Genomic DNA, 13,397 nt, shown 5'->3' with positions numbered 1-13,397 from the left:
GGAGATTTAAGTACATCATTAGTAGTGCTTCATGAAAGAGAGTAAAGCCAAAGATTTCAAAGACACTCACTTTTTTATGCATGGGAAAAAGTGCAGTGCTCAGTATTGCCACTATAGCCACACGATTATTTTGAGGTAGGGGTCTATGGGAGAAATGACTAGGAATAATAAACGGCAGAAAACATTCAAACTACTTGTGTCCGCTCATATGTGAAGAAAAAGGTCAAAACAGATTTGTTTGTTTCTTACGGAAACCCCTGTTGTTTTGGGAATACAGTGTACCCTCATTAAGTTTGACCGGGCAACTGACATCACATCCCATCAAATAACCTGTCCTTCCAGTTTCATCATCCAGACTTTACTTTTCGTAAAACAGATTGGTGTCTGTAGGAAAGTTATTGGCCACTTTGCCAACTGGAAGGTGGCAGAGAACTGTCAAACTTTAAAATCATTTTCATCTATTTATTTATTTTATTTTCAGCTTAGTCCCTAAATTAATCAGGGGTTGCCACAGTGGAATGACCAGCCAACTTATCTAGCATGTGTTTTACGCAACGCATGCCCTTACAGCCACAACTCATCACTGGGAAACACTCATACACTCTTGCATTCACACCCACACATACACAATGGCCAATTTAGTTTATTCAATTCCCCTGTAGTACCTATAGTCTTTGAACTGTGGAGGAAATCCATGCTAACACGGGGAGAATATGCAAACTCCACACAGAAATGCCAACTGGCCCAGCCGGGACTTCAACCAGCGACCTTCTTGCTGTGATGTGACAGTGCAAACCACTGCGCCACTGTCACCCCTTAAAGCATTTTAATAAATAAAAAACAAACAGACGGCAGTTCCTCATGGAAGTGTCCAGGCCTGGTCCTCTCTCTTCTTTCTCCACCTTTTAACATTCAGAGATCGTCCTTGAGACTCGAGACAGGTGATAGTGTTGGTTGTCTTTGATTAGCACTCATGCCAACCGCCTCGTATGCCCTCATGGCTCTCAGCCCCGCCTCACTCGTTACAGTCCCATCCCAATCATTGTGCATGCGCAGTAGCAAACTGGAAATAACATGTTTTTAACGTAATTAAGGCAACAACCATGTTGCAAAGTTTAAAATATGTGGTTTAATTGTAAGTTCAGCAGGCAGTTTTCAAGATTTCAGGATTCCTCTATTCATTTAGATAGGACTTTGGTCTGGGATGAGCAGCCCAGAGGTCCCTTGAAAGGGACTTTATAGAGTTGAAGATCACGTTTCACATACTTTGTTTACTTCAACTCAGAATTTTTTGTATATTAACATTGATAATGTCGTTTTTCATGCATTAAGTCTGCTATTAAGCAGTTGGTTTTAAAACCAGCTGAATTCATCAAAAACATCTTTAATCAACATGTTTAATAACTTCAGAGTTCACATTTGGCTTGTCTTTAAATATCTAACAGTTACTCCTAAAAATCAGTTTGTCTTCGTAGAAAATTAGTGAAATGTTTACTTATAGATCCTGATATTTGTAGCCAATTGCACCCTAGGACATGATATTTAAAGGTCCCATGAAGTGCTTTAAAATGTGCATTTTTTAATCAATGTTTGACGCAATCTCAACTGTAAAGGCTGATTTCTACTTATGCTTCAAGTACACGCGTATGCTCTGGCACAGCCTGCTGATGCGCACCTTTAAAAAAATGTAACTACACATCAAAACATTGTGTAGCACAAGCTCTTTTATTGGTCAGCATGGTAGCACTGACAAATGTGGGCGGGACCGAGAGCCACACGAACCTGTTGGAGCAGGTGTTTAAAAGTGTCGAGTCCCATGAAGGAGCTCCAGATGAAAAGTTTTGTTTTGTGTTTACCTTATGATTAAAGTTGTTGCATGCTCCAGTTCCCACCTCAAAATGAATGAGCTTGAGCTACTTCTACATTAAGTTAGCGTTTAGAAAAAACGTAACACCAGCAAAAAAAAACTCGACATAGAAGAACTAGAAAAAGCCCACTGCCAGATAGCGTTTCAGAAATGCTATTGCAGAGCAATAAAAAGTGTTAGCGCAGAAGCATAAACGCATGGCAACGCATGCACCGTGAGTCACGCAGATCACTCATGCAGAAGTACAAACCACGCTTAAAATGAAGAGAGGGTGGGACAGAGTAGCACGTCCCCTTTTAAAAAGCAGCCTATAGCATTTTGTTTCATTACTCCTCTGTCAGTGAGAGGGTTTGAGCTCAAGCGCATCAAATAAGAAGCGTGTTGAGGGGGCGGAACATGTCAAATACTAGAGAGCAATTGATTAGTCAGGTTTTGATGAGAAACTGTAGTATAAGGTGACGTGAAAAAAACGTTGATTCATTTGGGCAGAAGGGACAAACCACAAGCTTTACATGTTTATATTGATTTGTTATCTTGTAAACATGAATTTTGTCATTGTTTTGTACCCCACTAGCTTATAGATATCCTTGAAGACTAACATACTGGTACTAGCATATGAAAAAAACATTACTTTATAATTCAGGTTTGCCAGCCACATATTCCCAACGAGCCTCGGTTGTCCATTTCTCAGCTCTGTTAGCTTTGACCTGCTGATTTCTGGAGGATGGCCACACACCAGCGTTTGAGCTTTGGTCAGGGTCAGATGCCATTTCAGCACTGACCGCTGTGTCTAACAAGGGACTGAGTTGGCAGAGAGTGTCTTATCTGTGTCTCCATAGGTTTCACAGTAATAGGGTTTCCTCCTCTTACTGCTCAGCTTTGCGATTTCAGCTGCTCCTGGCTCCTTGATCCTGTTATACTACTGAGCACGAAACAGCAACAGTCTGTTTGAGAGGGATGAGACGCTCGTTGGACGATGCTGTTGTTCTCGTAAGCAGAGGCTCGTTTATAATGAATATGAAGACTTGTGGGTCTGTTCGCCATCTGTGGCAGACGGCAGGTTCATCCCTGTAGTTATGCAGGATTTGTTTTGCTAGTCTGATGATTTATTAAGTCTGCGCTGTTGTGATTGAAAAGTCTGACAAACGTGGCTGATTCACATTCACGGGTCAGTTCCTCTGTGGGTGTTTAATATGCATTTAAATTAGAATGATTCCTGTTGTGTTTCCTGTGCGCGAGTGACAAAAGGAGAAAATGTTCTTTGTTCCGTCTCTACATTTGAAGAGTTGAGTTTTAATAGCTATAGCAATCAAAATATCATGTCATATAATATATTTTTTTAGATAATTTTAGGTTTTGGTATATTCTCAGTTGAGAGTTGAAGTTGAATTATGTTTTATTATATATTTTTTATATTATATTTTTAAGAATTTGTTATTAAATAAATACTTTTAGACTTTAAATTGACATTTTATAATGTCATTACAAATTATTATTTTTCAAATAAGAGCTGTGTCTTCATAATTCTTTTATTCTCTTATTTTTCTATAACCTACATATATAAAACAATTCTGAAAAGTTCAACATTTAGCATTGTTTTAGCATTGAAGACTAGGTGTTGATGCTGAAAAAGTATTCAAACGGAAAAATATTATCATTTGTCTTTTGGGTAACACTTTATAATAACTGCACACTATGAATCATTTATTAAGCATTAGCAAATAGTTAATTGAATATTTGTTAAGCAACTACAGTACATTAACAGACGTTAGTAAGCGCTTTATAAATACAGCTACAAATGTTCTATTACAGTATATAATGTGCTTAATTAACTTTGTTAATTATTATTTCTCCATTACTAAATTAAGTATGTATTGCATCATTTACAAACCAGGTATTTGACAGTAGTTGATGGTTTTTAAGATCATTCAGAATGCGTAAGTAAATAAACATTTCAAATGAACATTCAAACATTCAAATGAACATTTATAATTCTTATTATTCAGGCATATATTAAAAAGTTAGGCAAGGCAAACTATTTATAGAGCACAATTTTATACAACCGTAGTTGAACCAACGTGCTTTACAGTGAAATAATATATTTAAGAAAATAATACTTGTATTAAAAATTTAAGGAAAGGAAATATGTATATATGTAATACTAAAATACAGATAAGAGATTACATGTATGAGTCACTCAAAGGCAAGGGAGTAAAAATAAGTTTTTAAGTTAGATTTAAAAGTATCCAAGGATAGATAAATCCTGATGTTCAATGGGAGACTGTTTCAGAGCCTTAGGGGAAATTAATAGTTAATTTGTATGTTAATAAATGCTTTATTAATTCAACTTCATCCAGTTTTGTGACCTAATCTAAAGTGGGGACTAATTATGCTTTATAAATCCCTTGTTAATGACGATTAAAGGCTCAGTTACATTCTTAACAGAATTTTAGAAAATATTTTATTTAATTTTATTTAAATTATAATGACTGTTAATTTCTATTTATATGGAGATACACAAATGAAACTGAATCAAATAAAAATACATCTTTGCAACCTTATCTAAAATAAAGTTAATATGCAGTTTAAACATTGTAATTTTGTATCATTATATATTGCTAAATTATTATATTGGTGTTGTTTTATCCAATTTTATGTTGTATTTTGACTCTTCTGTTATCCAGCTATGTTTAAACTTTAAATAATTGTACTTTTTAGATAAGAATGCACATGTTTTGTTCATTTAATACTGCTTATAACTAGAGGACAGGAACTTGCCAGACAGTAATGTGTGAATTGTTTAGTGGGCAAAAAGAAAAAAAAGTATTTTTTAGTAAGTGTACTTTTTTTTGCTTTTATTCTTGCCATAATAAATAATATAATTGTTGAACAACCAATGTTCTGTTGCCATTAATATTTAACTAAAATAGGTAGAACTGACAGAGATATAAAGAAAAGCAAGTGATGCATCAGAGTTTGATTAAATTTTTTTTTGAATTGTTACAAAAATCTTTATAATCATTATAATAAATTATAAAATTAATAAAAACAGCGACGCAGTGGCGCTGTAGGTAGTGCTGTCTTCTCACAGCAAGAAGGTCGCTGGGCCGCTAGTTAGAACCTCAGCTCAGTTGGCATTTCTGTGTGGAGTTTGCATGTTCTCCCTGCATTTGCGTGGGTTTCCTCCGGGTGCTCCGGTTTCCCCCAGAGTCCAAAGACATGCGGTACAAGTGAAAAGGGTAGGCTAAATTGTCCGTAGTGGATGAGTATGTATGTGTGTGTGTGTGGATGGTTCCCTGAGATGGGTTGCGGCTGGAAGGGCATCCGCTGCATAACAAAATGTGCTGGATAAGCTGGCGGTTCATTCCGCTGTGGCGACCCCAGAATAATAAAGGGACTAAGCGATAAGAAAATGAATAAATTAATGAATTAATAAAAAAACTATTAGTTTATAGTTCTTGAATGGTATTAATGATATGACCTAGTTCTGAAAACTTTCTACTTCTCTGTTTATTCATCTGATTTTACTGTCTGTTTCTTTTGACCGCCCCTTTTTATTTAAAAGAACACCTCAATGGCGAACAAATCAAGGATAAAAGCCTCATACATTTCATGAGGTGCGCGATGCGGCGCCAGGCGAAAGTATAAAACAGCCTTAAGATGTTAAGGTGCATCTAACCTGTCTTTAGAACTGTTGAATTTGAATACATTTATTTTACCACTAATTTTGTGATTTAGCACTTTCGCTTAATGTGTATGCGTGTTTTTGATATTGTGGTATAAAATATAAAATTTTATGCTTAATGGTCTTAAAAATTAAAAGTCTTAAATTTGACATTATGATATCTGCAGAAACCCTGTTAATGTAGAGTTAATGCTTAACAAATAATGAATTAACTATTTGCTAATACTTATTAGATTATTCATATTGTGCAGTTATTATAATGTTACCCAATATTTGTTTAATGTATCTACTGTTTTCTTGATATAATTTACTGTAATTGTTTTACTGTATTTACTGCTTTCTCTGTCAAATTTTCTTAAAAACAATGAAAAATTCTAAAACAATCTCAAACTTCTAAATTGAATATATGCTTAAAATCTTAAAATTTTGGTTAATTTGGTTTTAAATGAGTTGATCTAATTGAGAAATATTGTATTGAAGTTGTCACTCTGCTGTCCATAGAAAATTCTCCGGGTTGTCCTGCGGTTTCTGGCATTATCAGCATAACGGCCACAGACAGTCGTGTCTCTGAATGATGAATGAGGAAGGAAGCATCCGTGCTTTGACTGCTTTTGGCTTCATTTGAAAATTCATGAGATCAGATTCTGATTACAGAAGTCATGAAAAACTTCCTTTGCGATGAGACACTACGTGAATGCACGCTCTTTGAAAAAAAAAACAGAAGTAACTCTATCTCTTCCTTTTTGAAGGTAAAGATGGTCAGCTGGTTATGCATTAGCTCATCTCTTGGCCTCACGCTCAATCTGAGGATGTGATGAAACTGACACACTTGATGCAGAACTTGTCCTGAGCAACTAGTTCTTGCCTTTTGAGGCTGTAGGGGTGTAAGAATCATGACAGCCATGGCACTGTTCGCTTCAGTACATGATACTGATTCGAACCGACTTCTCTGGCATAGGAGGTGGGCACACTTAATAATGCAAGATGTGTCTACTTCAGTGTCACCAGCATGTCAGGATGTGCAAAGGACACTGAAATTGCATCCATCCTCACCCAGATTAAGATTTTTTTTAATGTAAAGAAAAGGATAGTAGGATTAATCAATGATTGATCGTTTATTAATATAGTAACTGCTACATACATCATTTTTGTTACTGTAAATGTAATTTTATTTACGTAAGTGCATATATTTTGGATATTAATTAAATTTTAAGAGTGTTAAAAAGCCAGTGTCTACTCTATAACCTCCATGATGTCGTTATGCACCCACTGCATTCATCTTTATTGATATAATTTAAATATGTATATGTTCATTAGCTAATTGTAATGGTTGAGTGAGAAGATATCACAACGCAACACACCAATCCTGGACAGCAAACTGATCTTCTGTTCTGTTTCATCAAGCACAGTAGCAGAGAGGTTTCCAATAAAACTATGAACGTTAATGACGTCCATGCGCAATTGAACATTAATAACTTGTATCTACAAATGTAAAAGATTATCAGACATGGCTGATAAAGATTTTTAGCATGGGATGATAACCCATTTTCAAGGTTTCAAGGTTTACCATGGTTTGGAAGAGTCAATGTTATAAAATTGCTTAAATTTTCTGTCATGCCGTTTGTTTGGTAAATGTAATAATTAGTATGTAGCGTACAGTATATTATTTTTAAAATTGTTTTTTACAACAGTTTAATTTAATTTTTTAGGGCAACAGTATCTCATGGACCCTTCACATCAAAAGCTATTGATCCAAAAGATTTTAAATGTTTCTTATATTGGGTTAAATGGGGCGGTTAAAGTTGTTATTTTTTTACCCAGACATTGAAAAGTACATATTCAGTAGGTAGTGCTGTCTCCTCACAGCAAGAAGGTAGCTGGTTCGAACCTCCGTACAGTTACCATTTCTTTGGGGAGTTTGCATGTTCTCCCTGCGTTCGTTTTGGGTTTCCCCCACAGTCCAAACACATGCGGTACAGGTGAATTGGGTAGGCTAAATTGTCCGTAGTGTATGAATGTGTGTGTGTGTGTGTGTGTGTTTGGATGTTTCCCAGAGATTGGTTGCAGCTGGAAGGACATCTGCTCCGTAAAAACGTGCTGGATAAGTTAGCGGTGTATTCTGCTATGGCAACCTCAGATTAAAAAAGGGACTAAGCCGACAAGAAAATGAATCAATGAATGTATAATACCATGAAACCGTGATATATATATATGTTTATCCATGGTTATCATACCTTGAGAATCTTTTACCAGGCCGATGTCCCGTCATGACATTCTAAGGTATGTTTTGTTAATGATAAAGTACAATTAGGAGGTTTTTATTGCAGAAAAAAAAGTTGACTGAAAAAAAAAGTCGACTGAAGAGCTTTATTCTGAGAAAACAATCATCCTGGATGTACTTTATCCCACTTATTACACAACTTCTTACCACAAAACATAAAAAAAATTAGACACAAAAGTTGTTCTAAACCATAATAGTTTATTCATCATTTAATTAAATGCAAAGCTAGCAGAAACAAAAACAGATGTATAGGTTAAATTATAGACTAACCTGCGTATTATTCAGTCACAACAAACAATCAAAAACACAATGCTGACAAAAATGAAACTATGTAAATTAAGCATACACTAAACCTATACATTTTGATTCACAAGAGGGCACTAAACAGTTAAAAACTGGATATATGTATATGGATATGAATCACTGACGGTAAGATAATTCGAAGTTCTCGAATGAGCAGGCACATGCACACATAGGGCTCAACTTGTGCAGGGCACATGCCCTTTTTAGTCTTGATAGAAAGTGCACTTCCAAAATGACCAAAAGTGCCCCCGGGGTTGTTATCTCAGGATAACATAACTTGAAATGTTGCAACTGACCAATCAGAATCGAGTATTCTAGACAGCTGTGTAATAATTAATGTAGGCTGCGTCCAGCCTTTTGTTAAAAAAAAATATAATAAAAAAAAAAACTTTTTCTTTCTGTAAGCTTTGGGTTTAAATAAATTAGTTAAATTTGTATATTATTTTTGACCAAAATACTATTACATGCATACATAACAAACATAAATCATACTCATCATAAAATAATCATATAATATGATAAAAATATGATGACAACAGCATTTTCCGCTTGCATTTTGCGTACAGTTGAGTGTATTGTTGAACATTGCTGATTGGTCATCTTGTTTACATGCTCAACAAAAATAATGTGCTATGATCATTGCTTCATTCTCTTCACCAAATGCTTGCTCAAATACACAGACGCTGGAGCTGGGGATGACATCATCACACAACTTCATGAATGAACTCTGTGACAGTTTACTCTCCTCTCTAAATATAACTACATTTCTTAGTATGAAGTCAGAATAAATAAAGTTGCGTGTAAGTGGGAGTGATTTGCTTGTGTCAGGTAAACATCTTAATTCAATAAAGCCCTTACACCTATTGCAAATAATCACATTATTGGTGCAAATGTAAACACAGTCACTCATGCGTCATGGACAAATCGTGACTGCGTATCTGATATACTATATGCCGGAGTAAGGAAAGTAAATAAGGACATTTTTCCTAACAAAGCATTCACGTTGCTTCAGAAAACCCAAATGAAGGCACTGGAATCACATGGAATACATTACATTACATATGGAAGCACTGACTCAAAACAATGCATTATGCAAGCCAGATCCCTATGTCATGCTTTAATTCTGTAAAAGAGATACACTAAAAGCAGAGAAGAAAATGTAAAGCATGTGCATGAACCTTGCATATAGTCTGCCATTATTGCTGCTGTTACATGATAGCGTTGTCAGACAGGGGCATAATGACATCATGGTTACACTAAATATGTGTATTGGCTGTACAGTGCTTGCACAAAAACTCCCAAAATGCCTGTAAGATTTGAACAAAACGCATCTCTGTGTGTACAAGCCCTCAGGGGTCTCTAAAATATCTGCTTTTGTGTTCCAAAACTGAATGAAATTGTTTTTCAGCTTGTTAAATTAAACGTTCTGGGTCCAAACCATTCATTTGAATTAAGAAACTAGTCATTCATGGCCACTGTTCAGTCATATGACACATTAAAGCGAATCATTTACAACACCATGGAGTTCACTACAGTCTCTAGCCTTGCTGCATTGCAGACAGTAATATTTTATATTTATATTTAGACAGTCTGAGACTAGGCATGGATACAAACATTTTGGTCATGATTTTCAATAGTATTAAAGCACTCTGTTGGCTAGGTCTCTGGCAGGGATGTCCAAACTCAGTCCTGGAGGGCCGGTGTCCGCAATAGTTTAGCTCCAGCTTCCTCCAACACACCTGCCTGAAAGTTTCTAGTATACCTGGAAAGATCTTGATTAGCTGGTTCAGATGTGTTTAATTTGGGTTGGAACTAAAATATGTAGGACACCGGCCCTCCAGGACCGAGTTTGGATACCCCTGGTCTATGGTGTATGATGGTGTAAATACTGCTACCATGAAGTAAAGTAGCAAACATATTTTTTAATGAGTGGGTGTGGATAAATTATATGTAGACTGAGGGAAATGTAAAAGTTTTTAAGTGGTGTAACAAGTGACTCAGGGTGGCAACATAGGTGCGGGTCTAAAGGCATTTTATTTAAGATTAGTCAAGCAAAACAGGGACAAATAGTAGCATAAGGGCAAACCAAAATAATAGTCGAAGTCACAAGTGAAGAGGTCGAGGCAGCAAAAGAAAATTTAGCAGTAAACAAACACGGGGTCAAAAACACTGTAAGGCAAGACAAAGTAAACACTTTGAAATGTACACTCTGGAAACGATACTCAGTGCTGGTCGTGTGTATGTGTGTGTGTGTGCTGTATTTGTAGTCCAAGTAATCAGTATTCACGAGCTTCAGCTGTGTGTGTGTGTGTGTGTGTGTGTGTGTGTGTGTGTGTGTGTGTGTGTGTGTGTGTGTGTGTGTGTGTGTGTGTGTGTGTGTGTGTAATCAAGGGATGACCTGGAACTGGTGTGTGAGTGCAGTGCGAAATGGGATATATAGTTAATGTGAATGACAGGAAGTGTTCTCCAGCGGTCTAAGGCACAGGTGTCAAACTCAGTTCCTGGTGGACAGCAGCTCTGCACAGTTTAATTCCAACCCTAATTAAACACACCTAATCAAACTAATTAAGTCCTTCAGGCTTGTTTGCAACGTGCAGGTAATTGTGTTGGAGCAAGGTTGGAATTAAACTGTACAGAGCTGCGGCCCTAGAGGAGTTGACACCCCTGATCTAAGGGTTACATCGCTGGTGATTATAACATGTGGTTACACATTTCTTTCACCTGTGAAAGTATGTCAACTTAGATATTATGATAAAAAAAATGTGTCCACACATAGAGAATTTAAATAAAAAATACTTCTCAAAAGTACATATGCAGAAAAAGAAAAAATAAGCTTTAAAAAATCAGCATCATTCATCCCTACTACAATTATCAATGTTCAAATAAAAATGAAAAATAAAGAATTAAATAAAGTGTCCTTTTAAAGTCATTTCTATTTGTGAAGTACAGTTGAAGTCAGAACTATTAGCCCCCGTTTATTTTTTTCCCCCCAATTTCTGTTTAATGGAGAGAACACATTTCTAAACATATTAGTTTTAATAACTCATTTCTAATAATTGATTAATTTGATCTTTGCCATGATGACAGTAAATAATATTTTACTAGATATTTTGTGAAAATGTCTTTGCTCTGTTAAACATTATTTGGGAAATATTTATAAAAGAACAAAAAATTTAAATTGGGACTAATAATTCTGACATCAACTGTATTTAGGTTGGTTATATTATTTAACACACTTTTTGTTGAGTTTTTCTTCAATAACTACCTATTTACAGGTATAGGTAGGTACCTATTGCCTACTATGTATTGAAATTTATTATTAATAGGGCTGCTAAAGTGAAAAATCACGATTTTTTTTGCTTAAAATCAAGATGACAATTCCTCACGATTCTGTAGATGTAAAATAAAGGTTAATATGTGTAGGCTATTATTATTGTTATTTTTCAAAAATATGGTAAAGCAACAATAATAATATTAGACCCATGTGTAGGTCTACTAATGGTTAAAATGCTAAATTTTGTATAGACTTGTAAATGTAAATAAAAATCTTTCACATACCTTAAGAATGGTAGTACAGGAAATTTTGTCATTTTTAAAACCATGACTTTTTCCAACCGCGGTAAACCTTGAAAATGGTTATCGTCCCATGCCTACATACTGCCCACCCCTACTGTAAGATTATATAAGTACTATTTGTTAAGTCTGAACAAAGTTTATAAATTTATAAAGTATGGAAGTTGAAAGTAACGCACACCGTACTCGGATATTCGCATGTTATTTCATATGAAACTGCAGATGGCGCTCTGGCGCTTCCGAAGAAATTTTGTTCTGATTCGTAGCTGTGAGACACTGATAATTTTACCCTGATAGAAATCTATGTTTACAACTTTAAAATATGTGGCGTGGCGCAACAGGTGTGCAAGCTCCTTACAGTGTTTGGACCCAGAAACTGACGCATTATATCAGACCTAAATAGATGGATTAAGAATGACATCATAATAAATTATTAATCAAATTTGAATAACTCTTAAAGCGTTCAAAAGGTGATCTGACAACTAAGTATCACCCCAGCGTGCGCATATTTAATCTCATTAACCAACCTTTTAATTTCCATCCTCAAACTGCCAAAGCTCCTCCAAACCACCTCAACCACAGAAAGTCTGTTAGACCGTTGGTACTCTCTACTTTGTGTCTTTTTGAGGGCATTCAGGGCCACTAAGATGTTCAGCCAAGACACTGTTGCGTCTGACACTCTACAGGAAAGACAGAAATAGAGATGAGAAAAAAAAGATACTACATTTCACAACTCTAAGAGCCGTTGGACATCATTCATGCATATGCTGCTTTTTTTGATCATACGATTACCAAGTCAGTGCACAACTACTAGCCATAATCACGTCTCATCTGCTCGCGTCTGCATGCTTTTTGGAGGCCATTAACAAAGGCCTTGGGCAAACAGGCAAGAGTCTGTTCAAACACAGGGCGGAAGCTTCTCTAATGAGGATGTTTACCGATGCGGGAGAAAAAAAACGAGAGCAAACAGGGATGTGGACACGTGGCCGTCAACACCTCCCGGCTCAGCCCTGTCACCTCCAGTGCTGATGGGGCAGCCGGGGCCCTCGTTTATGCCCTCATCACGCCGGCGCCAGTGAGACGAGCCCGCGATGACACCTCGTCCCGTGCAGGCTGACATCTCCACTGGCACTAATTCCTGTGGCTCTTATTAGGATGTATTGTGGGCTCATTTCATGCTATTGTTACAGCCCTCTTTTAGTCATATCTGTCACCTCCATCCTTCCCTCCCTGCTTTTCCTCGTTGCTCAGTGCCTGGTGCTTTTATAACCTGCACAGACAGACAGACAGATGGACGGAAACAGAAAGAGAGAGATGGAGATAGATAAATGCAGAAAGAGCACAGCGGAAACGTCTTGAGAGATAGCGAGGAGGTTTTCTCCTGATAATAAGGCTGGCAGCCATTGTTAGTGGTGCAAACAAACATCGAGTCTGGGTTTTGTGTCATGGTTAAATATACTTAACTCGCTACATGGCGTAAAGTGGAAGAAAGCGTGACTTTGCTTCTGTGAAGGAAGGGAATAAAGGAGATTTGCGGCAGCTTGGGCTGTTGGATCATCGCGGATTGATTTGTGATTTGCTCAGATTGCTTGTTGCTAGAGGATGTGCACACCTGCCGGAGCTCCTGTGTGAGAGCAGATGGCATTAAGGTTGATTGCTTGGGCCAAACCCAAGTTTGATTCTACCTT

The 13,397-nt window shown here is 36.6% G+C and overlaps 1 protein-coding gene and 1 long non-coding RNA gene across 2 annotated transcripts in view; both read left to right on the top strand.

Annotated features, from left to right (window-relative positions):
* The window catches only part of bcl2a (BCL2 apoptosis regulator a), a 91,418-nt gene that overhangs the window by 69,232 nt on the left and 8,789 nt on the right, over window positions 1-13,397 (top strand).
* Window positions 4,637-8,470, top strand: LOC147838069 (uncharacterized). The gene is made up of 3 exons (XR_015525097.1): window positions 4,637-7,398; window positions 7,716-8,293; window positions 8,380-8,470. It is a non-coding gene; the product is annotated as an uncharacterized LOC147838069 (long non-coding RNA).

Source organism: Danio rerio, chromosome 24 (assembly GCF_052040795.2).
Source record: "Danio rerio strain M-AB ecotype USA chromosome 24, GRCz13ab, whole genome shotgun sequence".
NCBI lineage: Eukaryota > Metazoa > Chordata > Actinopteri > Cypriniformes > Danionidae > Danio > Danio rerio.
The sequence above is the reverse complement of the archived record's forward strand: the minus strand, read 5'-3'. Positions and strand labels throughout refer to the sequence as shown.